Raw genomic sequence first — 26,505 nt, 5'->3', positions numbered from 1 at the left:
TCAAGCGTACCAACATCAGAATTATAGGGGTGCCAGAAGAAGAGAGAGAGCAAGATATTGAAAACCTATTTGAAGAAATAATGACAGAAAACTTCCCCCACCTGGTGAAAGAAATAGACTTACAGGTCCAAGAAGCGCGGAGAACCCCAAACAAAAGGAATCCAAAGAGGACCACACCAAGACACATCATAATTAAAATGCCAAGAGCAAAAGATAAAGAGAGAATCTTAAAAACAGCAAGAGAAAGAAAATCAGTTACCTACAAGGGAATACCCATACGACTGTCAGCTGATTTCTCAACAGAAACTTTGCAGGCCAGAAGGGAGTGGCAAGAAATATTCAAAGTGATGAATACCAAGAACCTACAACCAAGATTACTTTATCCAGCAAAGCTATCATTCAGAATTGAAGGTCAGATAAAGAGCTTCACAGATAAGGAAAAGCTAAAGGAGTTCATCACCACCAAACCAGGATTATATGAAATGCTGAAAGGTATCCTTTAAGAAGAGGAAGAGGAAGAAAAAGGTAAAGATACAAATTATGAACAACAAATATGCATCTATCAACAAGTGAATCTAAGAATCAAGTGAATAAATAATCTGATGAACAGAATGAACTGGTGATTATAATAGAATCAGGGACATAGAAAGGGAATGGACTGACTATTCTTGGGGGGAAAGGGGTGTGAAGAGACTGGACAAAAATCGTGCACCTATGGATGAGGACAGTGGGTGGGGAGTGAGGGCGGAGGGTGGGGCGGGAACTGGGAGGAGGGGAGTTATGGGGAGGGGGGGAAAGAGGAACAAATGTAATAATCTGAACAATAAAGATTTAATTAAAAAAAAATGGGCAAAGGACTTAAATAGACATTCTCCAAAGCAGATATACAGATGGCTAAGAGACATGAAAAAGTTCTTGCAGGCACTGATCATCAGAGAGATGTAAATTAAAATGACAATGAGGCATCTCCTCACACCTGTCAGAATGGCTATCATCAACAGATCAACAAATGACAAGTGTTGGCAAGGATGTGGAAAAAAGGGAACTCTAGTACACTCTAGTGGGAATGCAGACTGGGGTAGCCACTATGGAAAACAGCATGGATTTCCTCAAAAAATTAAACATTGAACTGTTATTTGACCCAGTGATCCCACTTCTAAGAATATATTCTAAGAAACCCAAAACACCAATCAGAAGGAATGTATGCACCCCTATGTTCATAGCAGCACAATTTACAACAGCTAAGATATGGAAACAGCCAAATGCCCATCAGTAGATAAGTGGATAAAAAAGTGGTGGTATAGTTACACCATGGAATAGTAAGTAGCAGTAAAAAAGAAAGATCTATTACCATTAGAGACAGCATGGAGGCACCTGGAGAGTATTATGCTAAGCGAAATAAGCCAATCAGAAAATGATAAGTATCACATGATCTCACTCAAATATGGAATCTAATGAACAACATAAACTGATGAACAAAATAGATTCAGAGACATAGGAGCATGGAACAGACTGGGGAACCTCAGAGGGAAAAATAGGGAGGGTGAGTGGGTGGGAAGAGATCAAAGAACTTTATGCATATATACATAACCCATGGACACAGACAATAGGTCAAAGAAGGCCTGGGTGAGCAGTGGGGGTGGGTCAGAAGGGGTTAATGGGAGAAAAAAGGGGACATATGTAATACTTTCAACAATAAAGGTTTAATTTTTAAAAAGTGCTAGAAAGAAAAGCCCATGGGGTCAGGATAGCCTGTAACAAGAGAATACTATATAATAAAAGCCTAATATGCTAAGTGTCTGGTCATCCAGTTGGCCATTCAACCAATCAAAGCGTAATATGCTAATGATGTACTAAGGCTGCTCAACTTCTCGCTCTGATGTGCACTGACCACCAGGAGGCAGATGCTCCTACCAGTAGGTTAGCTTGCCACTGGGGTCCGGCTGATTGGGACTGATAGAGATGGGCCGGACATGCCCTGGAGCCCTCCTGTGGTCCCACCCTGGCTGACCAACCTCCTATATCCCTCCCCAGTCCCAATTGTTCATCGGTTGAGTCACGGCTGGCAAGCGCAGCGGCAGTGGCGGGAGCCTCTCTCACCTCCGCAGCAGCACTAATGATGTCCAACTGCTGACTTAGGCCCGCTCCCCTTGGGAAGCAGGCTTAAGCCGGCAGTCGGACATCACCTGAAGGCTCTTGGACTGTGATAGGGTGCAGACTGGGATGAGGGACCACCCCCCGCACACACACGAGTGCACGAATTTCATGCCCTGGGCCTCTTGTTTGATATAATCAAGATCATAGAAGGCTGGGTTTTTTAAAGGGTGGTAACTGAATGAGAAGATGGCTTGAAATAGATGAAGAAGGACATTCTAGGAAGGGAAACAGCATGTAAAAAAAAGCCTTATCATGACAATACTTGAATTATTTAAGATTCTAAAATAAAGCTAAATAAAGCTAGTGGGGTGTGTGTGTGTGTGTGTGTGTGTGTGTGTGTGTGTGTGTGTGTTTGAGGAGAGACAATACTGGTATAAAATGAGGCTGGAGAAGGACATTGGTGTCAGACCACATACAGGTCAATAATTTGGTCTTTGTCCTACCTGTAAGAACTATGTGATGCTATGGTAAGCTCTAAGTAAGGTGCCAGCATGATCAGATTTGAGTTTTGCAAAGTTCATCTGGCTTCTTTGAGGAGCATAAATTAGATGGGGGCCAGAGTAGAAGCAATGAGACCAGTTAGAAGGCCATTGCATTGGTCCAGTTAGCATCAGAGCTAACTGGGGCTTGGATCACAGTGGTAATAATAGAGATAGGGGAAAATTTTATAGCCTCAAAAGAAGCATTTAGAATTTGGTCATGGATTGGATATAGTGATAAGGGTTTGGGGAAGAAGAAAGAGTAAGAGTCAGGGGTGACTTCTGTGTTTCTGTCTTAACTAACTCAATAGTTGGTAAGGTCATTTGTTGAGAGTGAGATCACTGGAAAAATATTAGGTCTTGAGCAGAAATTGTGGGTTGGGGTTTGGACCTGCTGATTTACAGGTGATTTAGTGGCCCCTCTCACCTCCCTTATTCTAATACTACATAATCAAATACTACTTAAAAATTCAATACTCTGCCAACATTTAATATCCTCTTTCTGCTTTATTGTTTTACCTTAGCTCTTCTTACTTTTCAGTTTCCATTTGTCTTGTTTATTGTGTTCCCCCACCAGAATGGAAACTCCATGAGAAGGAGTTTTGTCTATTTTATATATTGTCATAATCCTCAGCATCTTGAACTATACTTGGTATAGGTAGGTACTCAATAAATATTTGTCAAATGAATGCATAAATGAATTTAAGTAACAAGTCAAGTAGGCAATTGGAAATACTGGTCTAGAATGCTTAGAGAAGTCTAGGCTATGTAAAGATGTTTGTCATCCACCTTAGGAGGGGTCCTTACTGTAGCTGTGGGTTTGGTTGACATCACCTAGGGAGATGGAATGAAGTGAGAAAAGGGAGCAAATTAGTACCTGCCTCAGAGGATTACTGTAAGGATTAATTGAAATAATAAAAGTCAAGGATTTAGCTGGTGCCTGGCACCTGGTTGGTGGTCAAGGAAGGTTAGTTGTGAATAGTGTTGTAATTACAGACTCATGGGACTTTAAGAACAGTGGACTAAGTGGATGGCAGGATGTGGCCTCTAGCACCCTTACCAGTGAGCTCTCTACTTTTGTCAGGTGCTGATCAAACAAGCAGGGTTCTGCTACTTGCTCTGCTGTGTGACTACATCCAGTTACCTAAGTTTCATGAGCCTCAGATTCCTCACCTGTAGCTCAGTGTTGATGGCAACACTTTTCCCACAGGACCAACGGAATATTTTTAGCACTTCGAAATCTCTGGCACCTTGCCCAGTGTTACTGGCACACAGTAAGGGCTAAACTAGTTATTCATTGGTAGAAAGTCCATTTGCCTTGGCATCAGAAAATACAAGCCTTTTGATTTTTCCCAAACCATATATCCCTGAAGATCATCATAGCTAAGTCACAAGAGTGTTTTAAGCACCAAATGAGATTGTGTATCTTTTTAAAAAGAGTCATGGTAGCTCCCAGGTATATTTCAACTTCAACAGGGGAAAAAATACAGGAGAAAGCTGAGGCAGATATAAAACAAGGGTGGGGAAGTAAATTAGGAACCAGAGCTAAGAAGAGTATGGAAAGTCTATTCCATGGGGAATTCAAGCCTAATAAGATAATGTGACCAGACATGACACATGAAGGTGGCTAACCCTCTCCTGTTTGCCTCCTTCAAGCCAATACAAACAAACATAGATACTCAGGTGAGGTTTAAAATAATGCCAGCACTAGCCATGCCACCCTCCTCACCAAGACCCCCTATAGTTCTCAGCAGAAGTTTGGGGTTGTCCCTCTATGTCTGCTCTCTCCCCAGTGGTTCCTTGGCCTGTTCCCAGCAGATCACAATGACTAATTTCCTTTCCCATCTCTTCAAGATATCTGGAGTGTTCCTTTAACCTATTCATGGGCACTTCACATGACTGCTCTAGGGAATAAATCCACTGGTTGCACTAGTTTAATCCAAGTATTTCACTAGTGGCCCCAAAATAATCCTTTTACAAACATACATACACCACAGCTCAAAGGGGTCCCCCAACCCAATGGGGCTGTTTGGTAAGTGTAGGCATTGTATGGTCCTTATTCTCTTAGGGTTATGCTGCATGTTAGATCAGCCTATCAGATCTGAACTTTGGAGCACCCAGAATTGCCCTATTATCTTCAAGGCAATGTTTCAAGGTCTGGTCAAACTTTATAGAGCACCTACCATGAAGAGGGGCAATACAAGCATTAACAATAGTCCCTGACCTCTAGTAGCTCACAATTTAGGGTGAGCATTAGAGAGCCATACTACAAAAATAGCTATAATTTATTGAATACTTGGTATGTCAGGAACTATGATTTACCTGTATTATCTAATATTCTAAAAATAACACCGTAAATTAGATATTAGTATTATTTCTACTACACAGATGATGAAATGGAGGGCTCAAAGGGTTAGTAGATTTACCTAAGGTCACATATGTGGTAAGCATTTCCAAGTTTGGTCTCCTAAGTCCATGCTTGTTTTCTTAACCATCTGGCTACACAAGGAAGGCTGTTTCAAGTTCTTAACAGAGGTACTAAGTGTCCTGGGCATAAAGGGGAAAGAGAGATTAATTTTGTATGGAGGCAAGAAAGTGAAGATGGTAGATATACCCCAAGGATCAAGTTTATTGGAGTAGGGATTTTATATATATATATATATATATATATATATATATATATATATATATATATATCAGATGTGTGGGAGAGCACTCTGGGTGATGGGACTACACCTGGAAAGGCACAGACTCAGGAAAACACAAGGCATGTTTAGTGAAGTGGGTAGAGAGTAAGATGAGGCTATAGTAGGGGGCCAAATAATAGCAATGAGCTTGGAAAGGGAGATAGGGGCCATATGTGGAAAAGGGTGTCAGTAGAGCCTTAAATGCCACAAGTTAAGAAGATTAATCATAACTGGCTTATGCCTCAAAAAGGGCACTCATTTGGCTAACTGCCTTGTACTATGCCTCTTACAGTATCTGAACATGTCCAGGTTGCTATGGTTCAGTGGTGTCTTGCTGATCATCTATTTCAAGGTCTTTACCCTGAGCAAACTCCTTGACTTTCTTTAGGAACTAGCTCATGTCTCTAGTGGGAAATACAGCTGTTCACATCCTGATAGGTACCATATCACTGTTCCCTTTGGGGTATACCCTGACTACAGGGCACTCTAACTGCCTGGACCATGCCTGGCTCTACCACTCAACTGTTCCTCTATGGCAGATCATGGGGTGCATTCATCTCTGCATCACTGAAGCCCATTACACTGCAGGGCTTAATATTCTGTTATAGAAGGGAGGAAGGAAGTGGTTGATTCTCATTCACCTTGATAACTTCTTTATCACAACTCAAAACATTTAATACCACAAAAGGGGAACATAGCAACTTTCCCGCCTCTGCTCCCTCTGTGTTTTGTGCTTAACAACATTCACAACAATAAAATCCACTTCAACTTGATGAGCAGTTCCAGGCCTCTATTGTGCTGGAGGGATGCAAGCTGGAAGGCCAAGGGACACAACGCTCATCCCAGCGAGCTCTGGATGTCAAATGCACACAGGCTGTGTAAAGCATTAGAACTCTGCAGGGTAGTTCTCCTGCCACCACTGCACTGCTGGCTCATGTTGGACATCCTGGCCTTGCCATCTTTATTCTCTACTCTCCACCAGGCATCCAAGTGTTTCTTGTTGTACAATGGCTGTTTGAGTGGTAGTGGGCCGACAGGGACATGGATTCCCTCCCACATTTGTTCTAAACAACACAAAGGGAATCACTTTGTGATGACTCACTCCCTATTTCCTAAACTCTCCTTCCTTTCCACTGCTTAGAAACAAGGTTCAGGAAAATGTGTCTGGAGTTAGGAGAGGTAGTATTCCCCCTTCATTCTCCATCCTGAGGGGTGAGGCACAAGGGCTGCTTAGAAAGTAGGACACAAAGTGAATAGGAGAAATCCAGTACTCCTTGGAGATCAGCAGGCCATTTGCTCCTTTAGACTTCACAGTAAATTTGCCAGGTTTAAAGTATTCTCCCTACTTTAGAGGTAAGTAAACAGAGGTTCAGAAAATGTAACGCCATCAGTTAGTAAGGAGGGAGCTAAGATCTGAACTCAAGTTACCAGGCTCCAGAACTGTGGTTCTAACCATTGCACACTCTATTGGCCATAGACACATGGTCTCATTTGATCTTTTTCACACTACTCCAAGGAAAGTAGGGTTCAGTGCCCCTTTTATCAACCTCTTCTAAGCAAGAAGAATGGCCTACAAAAGATAATGAATTTCGTTCTATTCCAATTCTGTTCTCACAGTTATTGCCTACTCTCCTTTCCTGCATACCCTCCCCTGTCAACCCACTCATTAAGATTTTATCCCTGCTATATTTCCCATGTTGTACTTTATATCCCCATGACTATTTTGTGAGTACCAATTTGTAATTCTTAATCCCTTCACCTTTTCACCCAGTCTCCCAACCCCCCTCTTTTCTGGCAACCATCAGTCTGTTCTCTGTATCTATGAGTGTGTTTCTAGTTTGTTTGTTTGTTTAGTACTAAAGTAGATGGACAACATGGTATGGTGAGAAGGGCATGGTTTTATTTTCATTTTAGTTTTTTAAACCTTAAGGTGGCTTTCCCCCTCTGATAATTCAAACAATGTACTTAGTTGTAAAAAACAAATACTGCAGAAATATAAAGAAGAAGAAAAAAATCACTCCTAAGCCCACCACCCATGACTACTGCCAACATTTTGAGCTATACTCTTACAGATATTTTTCTAAACACAAACATATTTGAAGAAATGGAATCATACCATTCATAATATTTTGTAGTCTGCCTTCTAAAAAATGTCAGAATACACTTATTATATATAATTTATTCCTCACGACCCTGTGTTGTGGATATAATTATCCCCTTATTAAGTTGAAGGAAATTAAGGCCTGGAGATATCATGCAACCACTACTTGTTAGAACTAGAATTTGAATTAAGATCTGTCTGTTCTAAAACTCAAGCTTTCCCTATCACATTTTCTCATTCATTAAAATGTATTAACATACATTGACACTGCAATAATTAAAACACTGTGGTACTGGTGCCAGAATAAACAGACTAACTTCTTCCACTCATTTGTATTTTTATGGATGGTTATTGGGCACCTACTAGATGCCAGGCTCTATTCAAAATACTGGAGATAAAGAGTAAACAAGACAATACCCCTATTCTCATAGAGCCTTTAAAATGGTGAGGGAGACAGGTAATAAACACATAAGGAGATCTGTATGTAATATCAGGAAGTGATAAGTATTGTAAAGCAATATAAATTTAAGGGGACAGAAAATGACAAAAGGGGGTATTTTATTTCTTCAAAGAAGGCCGGCATCTTTGAAGAAGTGATATCAGAGAAGTGACCTGAATAAATTATGGAAGTTAGATAACCAGAAGAAGACTCTTCCAGGAAGATGGAACAGCCAGTGCCAAGATCTTGTGGCAGGAGCATGGTTGGCATATTTGAAGAATAGCAAGAAGACCAGGGCAATGCAACTTGCAAGGAGAAGAGCTGTAAGAGATAGACGATGTGGCAATGCAGGCAAGGAATTAGGTCATGCAGGACCCTGCAGGCTATGGTCAGCCTTTGGATTTGATTCCAAGTTTAAGACAGTGTTGGGTTTTGAGCAGAGGAGTAACATAACCTGAATTCCTCTATGAGAATTCCACCCTAGTTACAGACTGGAGAGGGCAAATGTGAAAACAGGGAGACAAGTGATAGGTGGGCAGTGTGGGGACAATGTGCTAAACCACTTGGAAAAAATATGTGCCTAGATTTAACAAATGACTATAAGGCTGGGTTATGGAGACAAACACAACATTGCTGCTGTGAACTCTACAGTAGATGGGACCAACAATTCCATTTGAGTCAGCTGTGGCAGACTTATGTACTAGTACATGAGCTCTGAAAACTAGAGGAGAGAATGCTACCTTGTGCCTGTGGTCTGGGGTGAGGGAAGGCTTCACAAAAGAGGCTTGATTTGAGTAGAACCCTGAAGGCCCAACAGGAGGTGGGAAGGAAAGAAGAGAGGATGTGTAATGGGGGTGGACATTCCAGGAGGAAGGATCACAGAAGCAAAGGTCAGAGGGAAATACTGTCAGGATGCTTTCTAGAAATGCCCTTTCATTAGTTTATGCCAGACCCGTTCAGAGTTGACTATAAGCAAATGAATCAAGGTAGCAAATATAGCTGGCTTTATTTTACATTCCTGCCCAGGAACTTTAAACATGTTAGAACATTTTAAATTTTAAACAACCATCTAGTGCAAGGGTTGGAAAACTTTTTCTGTAAAGAGCTAGATAAATATTTTAGGCTTTGTGGGCCATATGTTCTCTTCTGAAAATACTCAATTCTGCCATTGTAGTGTGAAAGCAGTCATGGCAAATATGTAATGAATGGACATGGCTGTGTGCCAATAAAACTCCAATTACAAAACCAGGCGGTGGGCCAGATTTGGCCCATGGCTATAGGTTTGGCAACCTCTAAGCTAGTGCTTCAGCTCCCCAGTGCTGTGCTCTATGCCCCCAACACTTACCCCACAGGTGCCTGTTGAAGGGGTTGGAAGCTTGACCTACAGACATACATTCTGAGTGGCAGACATTTATCAATCTCTTCTAGAGATTACTGATGCCACAAAATCAGTTTTTAAGTAAAATATGAAAATGTGGAGATTGCGTGCCAAAGAGGATGTAATGCTTGTAAGAGGAAACTAGACTGAGGATCTGGGCCTAAGAAGCATATCTGAAATAAATTAACAATTATTTTCAGGCAGGTAAATCAGAAGATAAAAACATATACTTTTGCTTTAATGATTAATATGGAATCCACATATAGCCCTGACAACGTCTTTCTATGTTTTAACATTTCAGTGTAATTTCAAATTAATTTCTTACATTGCACTATTGAAATAGGATCACTAAGATAACAACCCTTTGTATATCTATCTATCTATGTATCTATCTATCTATCTGGCTATCATTCATTCATTTTCCAACTACTATTAAGGAACTCAAAAGAAAGAAATATTCATAGTGCAATGTCAATGACTTCAGGGCACTAAACTCTGCAATTCTCAACACAATTATAACAAAATCCAGTTCTTATTACAAAAAGGCAGACTTTGCAAAAGCCAGATCCTGTTCTTGAAATGGACCGTTAGCTTCTTTGTATTGATTAGGTGCCACAGTTTATTTGTCATTTTCCTTTTAATTTCATCCTAGAGCATCACCCTTGGCTAAATGTCTTGAATGGCATCACTTGATCAGACATGCTGTCAGTTCCAACATTTCCAGGGACTTGATGCCCAGAACAACTGACTTGCCTTTTCTCACATTGGTCATGATGACCAATGGCTTTGCATTGGGGATATTTTCCTCACAGTCTTTCCACAAAGCCTCTCTGAGAAAAGAAAGGCAGTTTTTATAGGAAATTTAAAATAATTCAATTGGGCAGGATGATAACTTTCAAAAAGGACAAATCTCCAAGCTTACATCATCATCGTCATCACTCTCACAAGGTGCTTACTCTGTGCCATGCCCTGCTCTATGCATTTTTATGTCTTTTAATTAGTTAATACCTTACAACAATCCATAAGGTATTACTTAGTTTTTGCTGAGGAATGAAGAGGGTATGTGATTTGCTCAGACTCTCATGACTGGAAGTGGCTGATCCAGGTTCTGAACCCAAGCAATCAGGTACAAATTCAGGCATGTTTCTGCTAAATCAAGCACATTGCTTTTTGATTGAGTTTTAGAAAGGAAACAACTTAGTTAGGAATTATTAGCCCAACTTTGATTAAAAGTAATTGAGTTCCTTGTTATGTCGTGAAGTATTTCATAGAGTTAAACTCAATTTGTTAGGCAAAAAGCAGCCTCCTTTTATTCCTGCGGGATCAGTATATCATCTCCATAAAATAAGCTCACTTCAAGATATCTGAAACTTCCCATAGCTTTCTAGGTTTTATTTCTTATAAAATATTCCTAAGCATTTTTTTGTAAGTTATTTCAATTGTTGCAGACAACATATAGATGAGGTAACTGAAGCCCAGAGTCATTAAATAACTTGACCATAATCATAAGTTAGTAAGTAACATGGCAACATTGTTCCTTCCATCTGACTGTCTCCTTCCTTGGGCATAAATTGATTTAGAATGGACTAGAAGTGTCCTGTTCAAGTTATTGAACTTGATTGGGGTGTGTGTGGTTTTTTTTTGAGATTTGATGTTTGTTATTATTTGTTATTCTTAGAAAATCTCATTTTTTATTGCACTCAGACTTAGAGGTAGATGCTTTCAGAGGACAGCCTATGTCTCTTGGGAATCTGTTTCTGGTATTTTTCTTTTACCTTCTTCATGGGGAAACTTTTTTTTGTTGTTCCCATCACTGATTTGAACCACATAACCCTTCCATTCTCTACCCAGAATGTCAGAAGCAACTTCTGTGGCCATACACTTCTCATAAAAGGTACAAAATTTGATTTGCATTCATTGTCCACTTCAATGAGTTTCTGGTAGCCAGTGGAGAGGAAAGAGATATTCAGCTTCGTTTCACAGCAGCTGACCATCTCTGAGAGAACGTGATTGATTTTGCTACATTTGTGAAAAATTACATTGTTAGCTAGTATATCTGGAAAGGATAATAGTTTTAAAGGTGAAAAATTATTCTAAATTAATTTGGAATCCAAATATTATTTATGCTTCATGGCATAAAGGGGGTCATGCAGGTTAGAACTTGGTCATCTGTGAGATCACATTTTGTGTTTTTCAGTAAACGTGAAAATTCATGTAGCCCATATGCCTTTTCCATATTTTTCTCTCTTAAATTTTTTATTTTTATTGTTAATTTTTAAAAATCAAGATAATTGACATATTATATTTGGGGGGTACAACATGATGATTGAATAATTGTATAGATTGTGAAATAATCACCACAAAAAGTCTTGTTAATATCTATCACCACACAGTTAAACATTTTTTTCTTGTGATGGGAACTTTTAATACCTACTCTCTTAGCAACTTATAAATATGCAATTTAGTATTATCAGCTACAGTCATCATACTGTACACTATATCCCCGTGACTTATTTATTTTATAACTGGAAGTTTGTTCTTTTTGACCTCTTTTACCCATTTTGCTCACCCACCATCCTCTGCCTCTGGCAACCACCAATCTGCTCTCTGTATCTATGAGGTTCTGTTGTTTTTGTTTTTGTTTTTTAGATTCCTCATATAAGTGAAATCATATAGTATTTGTCTTTCTCTGTCTCACTTTTTTCATTTAGCATAATGCCCTCAGGTCTATCCATGTTGTCCCAATGTCAAGATTTCCTTACTTTTTGTGGTTAATATTCTATAGCGTGTGTGCATTTTTTCCTTATCCATTCATCCATTGATAAACACTTAGGTTTTTCCATGTTATAAATAATGCTGCAATGAACATGGGAGTGCATATATCTTTTCAAGTTAATATTTTTGTTTCTTTTGAATAAATACCCAGAAGTGAAATTTTTGGATCATATGGCAGTTCTATTCTTAATTTTTTGAGGAACCTCCATACTGTTTTCTATAGTAATTTTACCATTTACATTTCCAACCAGCAGTGCACCAGGGTTCCCTTTTCTCCACATCCTTGTCAACACATTATTTCTTGTGTTTTTGTATTATAGCCATTCTAACAGGCGTGAGGTGATATCTCATTTGTGGTTTTGATTTGCATCTCTGTGGTAATTAGTGATATTGAGCACCTTTTTGTGTACCTGTTGGACCATCTATATATCTTCTTTGGAAAAATATCTACTTAGATCTTCTGCTCATTTTTAAATTGGATTTTTTTGTATTTTTACTATTGAGTTGCTTGTGTACTTTATATAGTTTGGAAAAAATACTGGGTTCCTCAACACCCTTACCTCCTACTGGCTTGTAACACAGGGTTCCACACTGGAATAGGTAAACTGAGGAGACCAGAGTCTACCATCCCCATCCAATGCTCAAAGTAATTACTTAGAGGGAGAGTCTATCCAAAAGAACAGAAAGCTCTGAAGCACTCCAGAAAGAAACTGACTTTATGAAACAGTATGTGGAAATCCCAAGCTAAGGGTTCTCTAGAAAACAGTGGAGGTTTTGATAGTGAGCAAATAAGAGAAAACTGGTAATTCTTTGAGAGCAACAAGCTAAAACATAGGCCATATTATTTAACAGATAAACCAGCTAAGAAGGGCCCTTCTGCAATTAAAGTTCAAAGACTTGCATAATGCAAACTGTACCTGAATTAAATTGAATTAAACTATGCAGCAAGTTGCATCCCCCAAGAATTGTTGGAAACAATAGAGAAAACAGCCAGAAATTAGTGAAGCCTAATAATAGGAGGCAGACAGCTTAACAGAGATATCAAGGAAAGAGACAAAGAGATCCATGGTAAAACCACTGTTATCACAAGGTGACTATGTTCATGCCCAAGTTGTGGCATCTTAGGACTGATAACAGAGAGGCTTTGATTATATGGTATGTGAGTTATATCTCAATAAAGTTAATATTTAGAAAGTGACACAAATAAGAGCAAAATCAACACATTTTTCCTCCCCTCAAAAGTCATTTTAGAAGAACATGGGCCTGCAATTTTTTTGTTGTTTATGGTTTATTCTTTTTTCATTTACCACAGAAACCACAATATTTATCAAAAGTAAAGTAGATTTTTTTAATCTTTTTTATTGATTAAGATATTACATATGTGTACCCTCTACCCCCCCCCCCCCCGCTCATCCCCTCACCCCCCCCCCCTTGTCCGTGTCCATTGGTTAGGCCTATATGCTTGCATATAAGTCCTTTGGTTGATCTTTCCCCCTTGCCCCCACCCTCCCCTACCTTCCCTCCAAGGCCCGACAATCCAATCAATGCCTCTCCGTCTCTGGATCAGTCCTTGTTCATCAGTTTATGTTATTCATTATATTCCACAAATAAGTGAGATCTTGTGGTATTTATCCGCTCTCCAGTTCCATCCATGCTGTGGCAAATGGTAAGAGTTCCTTTTTCTTCTTCCTCTTCTTAAAGAATACCTTTCAGCATTTCATATAATGCTGGTTTGGTGGTGATGAACTCCTTTAGCTTTTTCTTATCCGTGAAGCTCTTTATCTGACCTTCCATTCTGAATGATAGCTTTGCTGGATAAAGTAATCTTGGTTGCAGGTTCTTGCTATTCATCTCTTTGAATATTTCTTGCCACTCTCTTCTGGCCTGCATGGTTTCTGTTGAGAAATCAGCTGACAGTCGGATGGGTACTCCCTTGTAGGTAACTGACTGTCTTTCTCTTGCTGCTTTTAAGATTCTCTCTTTATCTTTTGCTCTTGGCATTTTAATTATGATGTGTCTTGGTGTGGTCCTCTTTGGATTCCTTTTGTTTGGGGTTCTCTGCGCTTCCTGGACTTATAAGTCCATTTCTTTCACCAGGTGGGGGAAGTTTTCTGTCATTATTTCAACAAGGTTTTCAATATCTTGCTCTCTCTCTCCTTCTGGTACCCCTATAATTCTGATGTTGGTACGCTTGAAGTTGTCCCAGAGGTTCCTTACACTGTCTTCATATTTTTTGAATCTCTTTTCTTTTTTCTTTTTCGGTTGGGTATTTTTTGTTTCTTTGTATTTCAAATCTTTGACTTGATTCTTGGGATCCTCTTGTCTGCTGTTGGATCTCTGTAAATTATTCTTTATTTCAGTCAGTGTATGCTTAATTTCTAGTTGGTCCTTTTTCATGTCCTCCATGGTCTCACTATACTCCTTGAGGGATTCATTAAATTTATCAGCGGTTTCCATAAAATTCTTGACAAACCTTATAAACGTGGCCTTGAACTCTATATCCAGTCATTTGCTTTCCTCCGTTTCTGCCATTTGTGACCTGTTTCTTTGTCTCCGCATTTTGGCTGCTTCCCTGTGTTGATAGAGTGGCCCTGCGTGCCAGGTGTCCTGTAGGGCCCAGTGGCTCAGCCTCCCCAGTTACCTGGGGTGGACACTCTTGGTGCACTCTTGGTGCCTTGGTTGTTGTAGGATCACTGGGAGGAATTGACCTCCAGGCCAATTGGCTGTGGGAATCAGCTGTGTCTGAAGTGGGAGAATGGTCCCCCTCTGACCACTGGGTATAGTGGCTCCTGGATCTAAGGAGGTGCTAATTCAGCCCCTGCCTGAGGCCACACAGCAGGAGCCACGAAGAGGCTCAGCTGTGAAGCAATGCAAGCCGCTGCGGGGCCTTGGGCCTTCTCTTGGAAATTCCGGGTCTGCCTGGCTGGGCTGTAGTTAGGTACATTCACATGCAAAAGCCTCTGCTGCAGCCTGGGTGGGGCGGGGTCTCAGGGAGTCAAAGGGCGGAGAAAGAAGCTCTGGTGATTCTCCGCGCCCGGAGTTGCTCGTCTCAGTGTCCCGGTAACGGCTGCAAGCACCTCTGAGGGAAAGCCACCCTCAAGTTCGCCCGCTGCCGCCTGACAGAGCAGCCTCTCCCCGTATGAGTCCTGGGTCCCCAGAGACTTCCCGGAACCGGAGTTCAGAGCAGTCGGGAGGTTGTGATTCAAAAAGACAGCCGCGTCCTCAGGTGCCACCCCTTTTCCGCGTGCGCGAGCCGCCGCTGTACCTCTGCACTCCACCTCCGCAGCTTCTCTGGCTCTCAGCGTGCTTTTCTTTTCTTCTAGTTGTAGAAATTACACTCAGCCAGCCTTCCTGTTGTTCTGAACGATGTTTGCTCCGTCCTTTGGGATATTTTTCAATTGTTGTGTGAGGCGACTATTTCCCGGTGTTTATCTATGCCGCCATCTTAGTTTCTCCCGAAAAGTAGATTTTTTAAGAATATTGCCAATTTAATCTCCCTCCCTGAGTATTTTGTGACATAGTTACTTAGACACTTTAAGCATTGGAATAGCAGGAACACCAAATAGGGAGACACAGAGCAGGTTGGAAGGGTGTGATGAGGTTCATTTTTTCAATCTATACCTGGTAGAGTCCCAGACATTCTTTGATGTCTCTTCTATATATATTCATGATTATTGCATTAGACACCCCAAATTTAGATCAGAAAAGGAGAGAAAGTAGCAAGCATAACCTCTTTCGCAAAATGTATTTCTTTGGAAGTAACTGTTATACTTGTTGACACAGAGATATCTCAAATTCAATGTGTTCAAAATTAAGTTCATTGTCTCCCTCCCACTTCTACCACTCCTGCTACTTTTCCTAATATTGGGAGGACACAAATCAGAAAACTGGGAGTCATCATAGGTGACTCCTTCCCTCTCAGCCATGCATTCACCCAGTCATTTATCAGTCTACCTCCCAAATAACACATCTCTGATCTCTTATTGACCTAGCTTAGGCCCTCATCATTTTTTCCTTGGATGTTCATAGCCCAAAACCATTCTAGCTTATACTCCTACCTTTAGTCTTATCTCCATCTGGTTTGTCTTTTACAGAGGATCAAATCCAAGTTTTCTAATTCCTTATTGTGGCATATAAGCGCTTTATTATCTGACCCCTATTTATCCTCCAAAGTTCATCCCACAATACTCCATGCTCAGGCCCATCTCTATATACTTGACTATGCTGTTCCCTCTGTCTGGATTGAACTTGCCCATATTTTTCAACTCATTAGATCCTACTTATTCCTTCAGAATCAGCTCAGGAGTTATTTCCTCTGGGCAACCTTTCCTGAACCCTGGGCTGCATTCATGTCCCTTTCTCTGTTTTCCAACAGTTATTCATGCATGACCCCATCTCTGCACTGTACTGAATGTCTTAGCTTACTTGGAGGTTTTCCCTGTTAGACTGTGGGCTCCTTAAGGACATGGACTGTGTCTTATTTTTCCTTATATCTTCAGCTCCTTGCACAGGGCTTCACCCAGAAGGGATGCTGACTATATGTGCTGCAAGAGCAACCCCCAAGTTGTTGCTCGGTCAATGTTTATTTAATTTAAACTCCCTGATCCTACATACTTGATGATGCAGTTGGTCAAATGCACTTCCTTTATGCTCCCAGACTGTTCCTCTACCATTGCGATTATCACTCTCTCAATGTTATTTTGTTGTTTACTTACTTGTCTAACTCTTCACTGAATGGTATCATCTCCTCCTGGAGGGGCTCAGGTCTTGCTAACTGCTGAATTTTTGGTGCATAGCTTACCCAGTATGCATGGCAGAAAGTAACGTCTGGGTAGGCCAACAGATATAAAAGGAAAGACTGCAGTGGGCACACATAGTTATTCTGTCCCATTGCACCAACCAGATGGAGTGTGGAGAAACTGCAAGTGTCATTCTAGCAGAAGTTCCCCTCCCCAACACAAACACAAGCCCAGAAAATGGAGGATCCCATCAATAATGATTACCAGCTAAGCTAGATTAAAATTGGGGCACTCAACTTTCAGTATGATCCAGCTGTTGCCACAGAAAGTTTTTGGAAGGGATTTTCTTCTTTGGCATCTACTAAAAAGTTAGAGGCAAAGATAGAATCTAGAGAAAGAAAGTAAAACTGTTCCAGAGGGCTGTGCTGAAATTTGACTGGTCATTTCAGTATGGGCAGCAATTGTAACCACACTTAATTTCAAAAATGGGCTTTTAAAGGAGCATGTATATGATTAAGTAGAATTTAATCCACAGAATCATGAAAGAGAGCCAGGGTTCAGGTGTTGGTAAAGTATAAAATGCCTCCTCTCCTATACTCACTCTTTCATGTACCCTGCTCTCCTTTATCAAAAGCCACCATTTTAGCACATGACCAAAACCAAAATTATAGGTGTCAATGTTAAAACTATGACAAAAAATTGACCATTTTTCAGTATCATTAATGTGAAAACAAAGACATACTGAATATTTGCCAGTGCTGTAGTTATATGAGTCAGCCCACACAAAGCAAGCAATCTTTGTCATTCCTCCCAAATGAGCCAGTGACAAAGGAAAATGTTATTTATTTCAGCAGGCCCATGTCACTTTCACTTTGAACCAAAGCTGCTGGTCCAATGTTCCAGCGTAGATCATTACTGAAAGAAAGCTTTGCCAGAGAGAAAACTCCTGTGTGGTTTGGACTCTGGGATGTCCAAGTTTGGCACCCAATCTATCTCATCCACCCCTTAGATGTTCTATCTCTGATATTAATTTCTAAAGTGAAGGTTAAATACAACCATTTTTGTTTGGAAAATTTCTTGAGATTTCCTATCATGACCATGGATACTGTAAAGTGGGATTGAGCCTTAAATCTGGGCTTTGCTCCCCTAGAAGGGAAGTACACTGACATTTGTTGAGTGAATCAAGCTGAGCTGTGCATTTTACATGTGTCCTTTCTTTAACCCTTGAAATCACCCAATGAAGTTTATATTGACATCTCCATTTTCCACACAAGGTGAGCAAGGCTCAAGAAGAGTAAAAACATACCTAAGGTCACAAGGTCATCATTGATAGAACAAGTATGCAAAGCCAGCTCTGGCTCACTCTAAAAAGCATGTCCTTGCTTACTACTCCACCACACTGGTCCCCTGGTTACTGTTTACTTGAGAGAACCACATCTAGTCAATATTCAGGAAGATTATCAATTCAGGCTTCAATTGTTTTAAGATAGCTTTACATTTGCAATGCAGTTGTGATTGTTAATTTCCCACTAATCAGAAGAGTGGCATGTTGTACTACTTTAATCATCACAGTGCTTGAAATAAATACTACATAATTTCAACACCTCCTCTCAAATCTCAAAACAGAGAGATGATGATACACTAATGGATTATATTACACTGAAGGCTCATTTAGCTTGCTCCCAAATTTGTTGAATCATAAGTCAAACACTGATTTGAAGGGACTTATTAGGTAAACACAGCTAAAATACATATCTTTCCTGAAAGGCTGCTGATGGTGGATGTTCATATGACTGTGCACAGGTGGTATTAACTTTGAATTTATCATCTGTAGAGTTTGTACTTCCAAATAACTTTTTTGGGTTACTAATTGGGAAGTGTTCCAGAATGCGTATAAGGGTGGGAGAAATATTCCAAACCCATACCTGTTCAGATAAGTGGAGATATCATTAGCAACAAGAAGTAAGTGATCATGGTGTCTGTCATTTTTCATAAATTACACTAAATAACCATAATGCTGCAATTTAGTGGTCCAAAGTTCATTCTATTCAGCAGGACATCGATACTTAACTGTTTAAAGAAAAGGGACCCGCTGAGAAAATAGTGGTCTAATCAGATGCCATAAAATCGAGCTGATGAGATGAGTCCCATTTCTTTTTTTTATAAGGGGATTCTAATGAAGCAATGCTCAGAGAGGATATATAACTTTGGGCTCCCTATTTCATTATTCATGTCAGCTGTACCAAGTTTCAGATGACTCTAAGGAATCTAATCCCACTGGCTATTTGTAGACATGCTGGGCTGTGCAGGTGACTTATTAAATCCCAAATTCCTAGCTGCCAAATTGTCCTGGTTCCTTTAAGGATTATGAGCAAGCTTTGGGAAATAAAGCAAATTAAAAGGAACAGTAATCAAATTAGAAGTAACAAAAGATGGTGCCTCAAAAACTAATTCATCAGATGCTAAAAGTGGAAGACAACGGGTTAGTTCGTGAACAGCTCTCACAATAAGGTAAACACCTCTGAGGCTCAGGTAGACAAACACAGGCAGGTTTAAGAGGGAAGTTTCCATGATATATCTAGCACACCTTCCTCTCTGGAAAGAGCCTGAGAAGGGAGGGAGAAGACAGGGTGAACATCTACCTAGCATCTGCCAGTCAGGCTCCTGGGCTGGAGAAATCATCCACCTGTCAATATATATCTCCTCCCAGGGAGGTGTAAATAGCCCAACTAGTAGTACCTAAATTTATTATATTAATACTTTACCATTGGAATATAATTTCTTATGAGGATGATATTTCAAGTAACTCCAATATGCTAAATATAAAATGGATATATTTCCTTTTGGCAGCATTAAATAGATCGAGGATATATTTTTAATGTTTCTCCCTTTGGCACTGGAAGCCAGACAATGAAATCAATCAGCAGCTCCTGGGGATCAGGGTGCCTTCCTGCTGTAGTTCTTGGCTGCTTCCTCCTCATCACTCTGCCCCCCAACACTGGGTTGTGTCCTACTACCTTACAGGAGAAATTGAGGCCCTGGAGAGAAAGGAGCTCAAGCTGTTATTAAGATTAAATGAGCCCTAACCGCTTTGGCTCAGTGGATAGAGCGTAGGCCTGTGGACTTAAAGGTCCCAGTTTCGATTCCTCTGGTCAATGTTTCTCTCTCATAGATGTTTCTAACTCTCTATCCCTCTCCCTTCCTCTCTGTACAAAATCATTAAAATATTTAAAAAAAAAGATTAAATGAGGCAATGCATGCAAAACCCGTAGCAAAGTGCTTGGCATATAATAAGCACTCAATAAATGAGAGCTAATATTATTATTACTACTATTAGTATCACCATCATTTTCAGAGGGGGAGGTATATCATATTTTGTTTTTAAATATATATTTTTATTAATTTCAGAGATGAAGGGAGAGGGAGAGAGAGAGAGAAACATCAGTGATGAGAGAAAATCATTGATTGGCTGCCTTATACACTCCCCCTACTGGGGATTGAACCCACAACCTGGGCATGTGCCCTTGACTGGAATTCAACCTTGGACCATTCAGTCCACAGGCCAATGCTCTATCCACTGAGCCAAACTGGCTAGGGCTGTTGTTGTTTACTTTTTATTTGTATATTTGGAATTTCTTGTATATTTTGGAGATTAACCTTGTATCAGATATATGGTTTAGAAATATTTTTCCCATTCCATAGGTTGCCTATTTTCCTTGTTTCTTTTGCTGTACAAAACATTTTAGTTTGACGCAATCCCACTTGTTTATTTATTATTTTGTTGCTTGTACCTTTGTTGTCGTATCCATGAAATCATTAGAAAAACCAATGTCATGAAGATTTTCCCCTATATTTTCTTCAAGGAGTTTTTCAGTTTCCAGTCTTAAATTTAAGTCTTTAATCCATTATCTTTTCCCCACTGTTGATTTTTAGCACCTTTACCAAAACGCAGTTGATGGTATACGCATGGAATTATTTCTGGGCTTTCTATTCTTCTCCATTGATTTGTCTGTCTTTATGTCAGTACCATACTGTTTTGATTACTGGGATTCTGTAATATATTTTGAAGTAAGCAAGTGTGATACCTCCAATTTTGTTCTTCTTTCTCAAGATTGATATGAGTATTCATGGTCTTTTCTGGTTCTGTATGAATTTTATCATTGTTTTTCCTATTTCTGCAAAAAATAACTTTGGGATTTTGATAGTGATTGCATTGAAACTGTAGATCACTTTGGTAGTATGGACATTTTAACAATATTAATTCTTCCAATCCAGGAGCACAGGGTGTTTTTCCACTTGCTGTGTCTTAATTGCTTTCATGAATGTATTATAGTTTTCAGTATACAAAATTTTCACCTCCTTAGTTAAGTTTATCCCTATTTTATTCTTTTTGGTGCTATTGTAAAGGGGATAATTTTCCTAATTTTCTTTCAAATAGTTCATTGTTAGTGTATAGAAATGCAACTGTTTTTTTTTAATGTTGATTTTGTATTCAGCAACTTTACTGAATTTGCTTTACCAATTTTTATGAAGTTTTTAGGATTTTCTATATGCGCTTCCTGGACCTGAAAGTCTATTTCTTTCACAAGGCAGACAATTTAACTTTGTCCTCTCTTATTTGTATGCCTTTTATTTCTCTTTCTTGCCTAATTGCTCTTGCTAAAACTTCCAGTACTACCTACAATAGGAGTGGCAAGAATGAGGATTCTTGCCTTACTCCTGATTTTAGAAGTAAAGTTTTCAATTTTTCTTTTTTTTTTTTATTAAATCTTTATTGTTCAGATTATTACATTGGTTCCTCTTTTTTCCAACCATAACTCCCCTCCACCCAGTTCCCACCCACCCTCCGCCCTCACTCCCCACCCATTGTCCTCATCCATAGGTGCACGATTATTGTCCAATCTCTTCCCGCACCCCCCTACACCCCTTCCCCCCCCGCCAAATAGTCAGTCCATTCCCTTTCTATGTCCCTGATTCTATTACAAACACCAGTTCATACTGTTCATGAGATTATTTATTCACTTGATTTTTAGATTCACTTGTTGATAGGTATGTATTTGTTGTTCATAATTTTGTATCTTTACCTTTTTCTTCTTCCTCTTCTTAAAGGATACCTTTCAGCATTTCATATAATACTGGTTTGGTGGTGATGAACTCCTTTAGATTTTTCTTATCTGTGAAGCTCTTTATCTGGCCTTCACTTCTGAATGATACCTTTGCTGGATAAAGTAATCTTGGTTGTAGGTTCTTGGTATTCATCACTTTGAATATTTCTTGCCACTCCCTTCTGGCCTGCAAAGTTTCTGTTGAGAAATCAGCTGACATTCGGATGGGTACTCCCTTGTAGGTAACTGATTTTCTTTCTCTTGCTGCTTTTAGGATTCTCTCTTTGTTTTTTGCTCTTGGCATTTTAATTATGATGTGTCTTGGTGTGGTCCTCTTTGGATTCCTTTTGTTTGGGGTTCTCTGCGCTTCCTGGACCTGTAAGTCTATTTCTTTCACCAGGTGGGGGAAGTTTTCTGTCATTATTTCTTCAACAAGGTTTTCAATATCTTGCCCTCTCTCTCCTTCTGGTACCCCTATAATTCTGATGTTGGTACGCTTGAAGTTGTCCCAGAGGTTCCTTACACTATCTTCATATTTTTTGAATCTCTTTTCTTTTTTCTTTTTCGGTTGGGTATTTTTTGTTTCTTTGTATTTCAAATCTTTGACTTGATTCTTGGGATCCTCTTGTCTGCTGTTGGATCTCTGTAAATTATTCTTTATTTCAGTCAGTGTATGCTTAATTTCTAGTTGGTCCTTTTTCATGTCCTCCATGGTCTCACTATACTCCTTGAGGGATTCATTAAATTTATCAGCGGTTTCCATAAAATTCTTGACAAACCTTATAAACGTGGCCTTGAACTCTATATCCAGTCATTTGCTTTCCTCCGTTTCTGCCAATTGTGACCTGTTTCTTTGTCTCCGCATTTTGGCTGCTTCCCTGTGTTGATAGAGTGGCCCTGCGCGCCAGGTGTCCTGTTGGGCCCAGTGGCTCAGCCTCCCCAGTTACCTGGGGTGGACACTCTTGGTGCACTCTTGGTGCCTTGGTTGTTGTAGGATCACTGGGAGGAATTGACCTCCAGGCCAATTGGCTGTGGGAAGCAGCTGTGTCTGAAGTGGGAGAATGGTCCCCCTCTGACCACTGGGTACAGTGGCTCCTGGATCTAAGGAGGTGCTAATTCAGCCCCTGCCTGAGGCCACACAGCCGGAGCCACGAAGAGGCTCAGCTGTGAAGCAATGCAAGCCGCTGTGGGGCCTTGGGCCTTCTCTTGGAAGTTCCGGGTCTGCCTGGCTGGGCTGTAGTTAGGTACATTCACATGCAAAAGCCTCTGCTGCAGCCTGGGTGGGGCGGGGTCTCGGAGTCAAAAGGGCGGAGAAAGAAGCTATGGCTGATTCTCCGCGCCCGGAGTCGCGCGTCTCAGTGTCCCGGTAACAGCTGCAAGCACCTCTGAGGGAAATCCGCCCTCAAGTTCGCCCGCTGCTGCCTGACAGAGCAGCCTCTCCCCGTATGAGTCCTGGGTCCCCAGAGACTTCCCGGAACCGGAGTTCAGAGCAGTCGGGAGGTTGTGATTCAAAAAGACAGCCGCGTCCTCAGGTGCCACCCCCTTTCCGCGCGCGCGAGCCGCCGCCGTACCTCTGCACTCAGCCTCTGCAGCTCCTCTGGCTCTCAGCGTGCTTTTCTTTTCTTCTAGTTGTAGAAATTATACTCAGCCAGCCTTCCTGTTGTTCTGGACGATGTTTGCTCCGTCCTTTGGGATATTTATCAATTGTTGTGTGAGGCGACTATTTCCCGGTGTTTATCTATGCCGCCATCTTAGTTTCTCCCGTCTCAGCATTTTTTATGCTTCACTGTGTCGATAGAGTGCCTTTCTGTGCTAAGTGTCCCAATTACCTGAGGTAGACACTCTTGGCGCACCCCCTTGTGGGCTTTGTGCACAGTCTTGTTGTAATTAAACCTTGATTGTTGTAGTTATCACCGGGAGGAATTGACCTCCAGGCCAATCGGCTGTGAGAATCAGCTGTGTCTGCAGTGGGAGAACTTCTGTGCTGGGGACACCCCTCTGGGGAAAGACTTGCTTCAATGGTTTTTTGGTGTTCACTGAGTCTGCCCCCTGAGTGTGTCTTTTATGGTTCCACAGAGCTGCAAACTGAATGGTCCCACTCTGACCCCTGGGCTTCCTGGCTCCTGGATCTCTAGGGAGGTGCTATTCTAGCCTTTGCCTGAGGCTATCCAGCAAAAGCCTCCCTGCAGGGCTTGGGCGGGGCGGGTCCCATGAGATCAACAGGGCGGGGCTAGCAGTTATGGCTGTTCTCAATCTTGCTCTCAGAGGCTCTGCTTCTCAGTGTCCCAGTAATTGCTGCAAGCCCCTTGGAGAGAAAGCTGCTCTAGGGTTCTGACCGATGCCAGACAGTCCTACTTCTCCCGTTTGAGTCTGGGTCCCTAGAGACTCACCTGGAACTGGAGCTCAGAGCCTGAGACTCCCTCCCGATTGAAAAGGACAACCGCACCCTCAGCTGCCAGCCCGCTCCGCATGCACTCCGCAGCTTAGTATTTTACTCCTGTACTGCGCCTCCTCTGAGTCTTGGTATGCTTTTCTCTTTCCTTCTAGTTGTAGAATTTCCACTCAGCCAGCGTTTCTGTGGTTCTGGATGATGTCCGTTCCATCTTTTAGTTGTATTTTTGAAGTGGTTGTGCGAGGCAGCAATCTCCGGTGTTTACCTATGCCGCCATCTTGGTTTCTCCCCACCCGCATATTGTGAACGAGTGGGCAAGGGGGGTTGACTTCAGAGATGTTCTGATCAAGTTTTCAATTTTTCACAATTCAGTAAATATTAGCTGTGGGCTTGTCATATATAGTATTTATTATGTTGAGGTACGTTCCTCCTACACCTAGTTTGTTGAGAGTTTTTATCATGAAAGGGTATTGAATTTTGTTAATTGCTTTGTCTGCATCTATTGAGGTGATCATGTGATTTTCATCCTTTATTCTATTAATGTGGTATATCCCATTAACTGATTTTCATGTGTTGAAACATCCTTGCAGCCCAGGAACAAATCTCACTTGGTCATGGTTTATATAACCCTTTTAATGTGCTGTTAGATTTGGTTTGCTGCTATTTTGTTCAGGATTATTTTTAATAACTGGTTTTGCTTTATTCTGTAGTTCACATATGACAGCCCCAAACCCAACACTTAGATTTTTCTCTCCTCTGAATTTATTTTTCAGATCTATGTCAACAGAGACCATTTTTCCCAGTAGCATATGCAGTCTGATCCTCATGCAGTGGGGACATGCAGAGCTTCAAAGACCCTGGCTCTCCAGCACTGGAACCTAGGTCCTCCCCTTGGATTGCACCCATGTCTGTCTGTGCTGGGGCTCTGTCCTGGTCCCAAGATCCTGAGGTGTCCTTAGGCCAGGAATACCAAACATGTTCCATGTATGTGCCAATTCTGAATAAACATTGGCAAGCTGCCTAGAGCCTAGGGGTGACACTAGTGAGGTCGACAGTGCCTAGGTTCCATTACAAAGAATGTGGTGCTTATCTGGCAATGTCTTCCATAGCAATACCCACTTGACATGTTTGGAATGGGGATATTGGGAGAACAGGCTTCATGGCAGCCACCAGCTCAGCTCAGAAAGGGGCAAAGTGTTCATTCCATCCTTGCCTTGGATGGTTATTCTTCCTGGCCCGGTGGCAGTCTGAAGGCTACAAAGCTGCAAGTGGCTTCCACAGGCCCTAGATGGAACAGCATAAGCCCAAGCTAGAGGGAGTTTGGAAGGGCAGCCTATGCAGGGCCCCAAGGGGATCTGCACATTGCAGCTCCTCCTCTGGAGGCAGTTTCATCCAGGCAAAGACAGGTGGATGGCTGTCAAAATGAGTTAGATGCAACTTGAGTGTAAAAACACTTCCATGGAACTTACATAGAAATAACCTTAATCTCTAGATAAACTCTCAATAATTTGAGTCCAAACTAAAGAAGTTTATCTTCAATATGCTACTGAGAAGCTAAAATAGAGTAAAATGATAGTCTTACTTTAATCAAGTTCCAGAATGAGGGCACACTACTTTGAAAAGCACTGTCTCAGCAGAAAACTCAATGGTGTGTATAAAAGAATGTTTCTAGAAAATACCAAAGGCATCAAACATAATCCAAATCTGGCCTTTCATTTCTCTTTGGTGCCACTCCATTTCCCGGGCTGGGAGGCTACTTCATCCAACTGACTTTGCGAGTGTCACAGTGTCCCATGAGTGAGTCCAGTCATCTGTTGAAGTTGTCCACTCTTTGCTTGTGGGTTTCAGAGCCATTCTCCAGGATCCTTTCCATTTACTGCTTCTCCTACAGAGAAGGCCTCCTGGGACGGAGTCTGCTTGTCCAGGCTGCGCCTCTTCTCATTCTCTTTGCTCGTTCCCATGGCTTCCAGGAGTTTTGGCTTGTCTTTGTCCTTCTTTTTCTTCTTCTGCTGGATCATGTAATCGCTGTGATGCCTTTCAGCTTCAAGAGCCCCTTTAGGACCTGCTCACCATAGTGCCTGTAAGCGCTTGTTGAGGATTTTTGTGTCTATATTTATCAGTTTTCTTTTGTAGTGATGTCTGTCTGGCTTTGACATCAGGGTAATGCTGGTCTCATAAAGTGAGTATGAAAGTATTTTTCCTCTTTAATTTTTTGGAAGAGTTTGAGAAGGACCGGCATTAATTCTTTTTACA

At 41.0% G+C, this 26,505-nt stretch overlaps 1 pseudogene across 1 annotated transcript in view; it reads right to left on the bottom strand.

The window, feature by feature from the left end:
* LOC308511830 (large ribosomal subunit protein eL15-like) overlaps positions 1-26,270 on the bottom strand; it is a 39,600-nt pseudogene extending 13,330 nt beyond the window's left edge. The window contains exon 1 of the transcript in view: positions 26,130-26,270. The product of the transcript in view is annotated as a large ribosomal subunit protein eL15-like (transcript). The remainder of the gene's footprint in view (positions 1-26,129) is intronic.
* Positions 26,271-26,505: the final 235 nt, after the last annotated feature.

Source organism: Myotis nattereri (assembly GCF_964212035.1).
Source record: "Myotis nattereri genome assembly, chromosome: X".
In the NCBI taxonomy this organism is placed as follows: domain Eukaryota; kingdom Metazoa; phylum Chordata; class Mammalia; order Chiroptera; family Vespertilionidae; genus Myotis; species Myotis nattereri.
The sequence above is the reverse complement of the archived record's forward strand: the minus strand, read 5'-3'. Positions and strand labels throughout refer to the sequence as shown.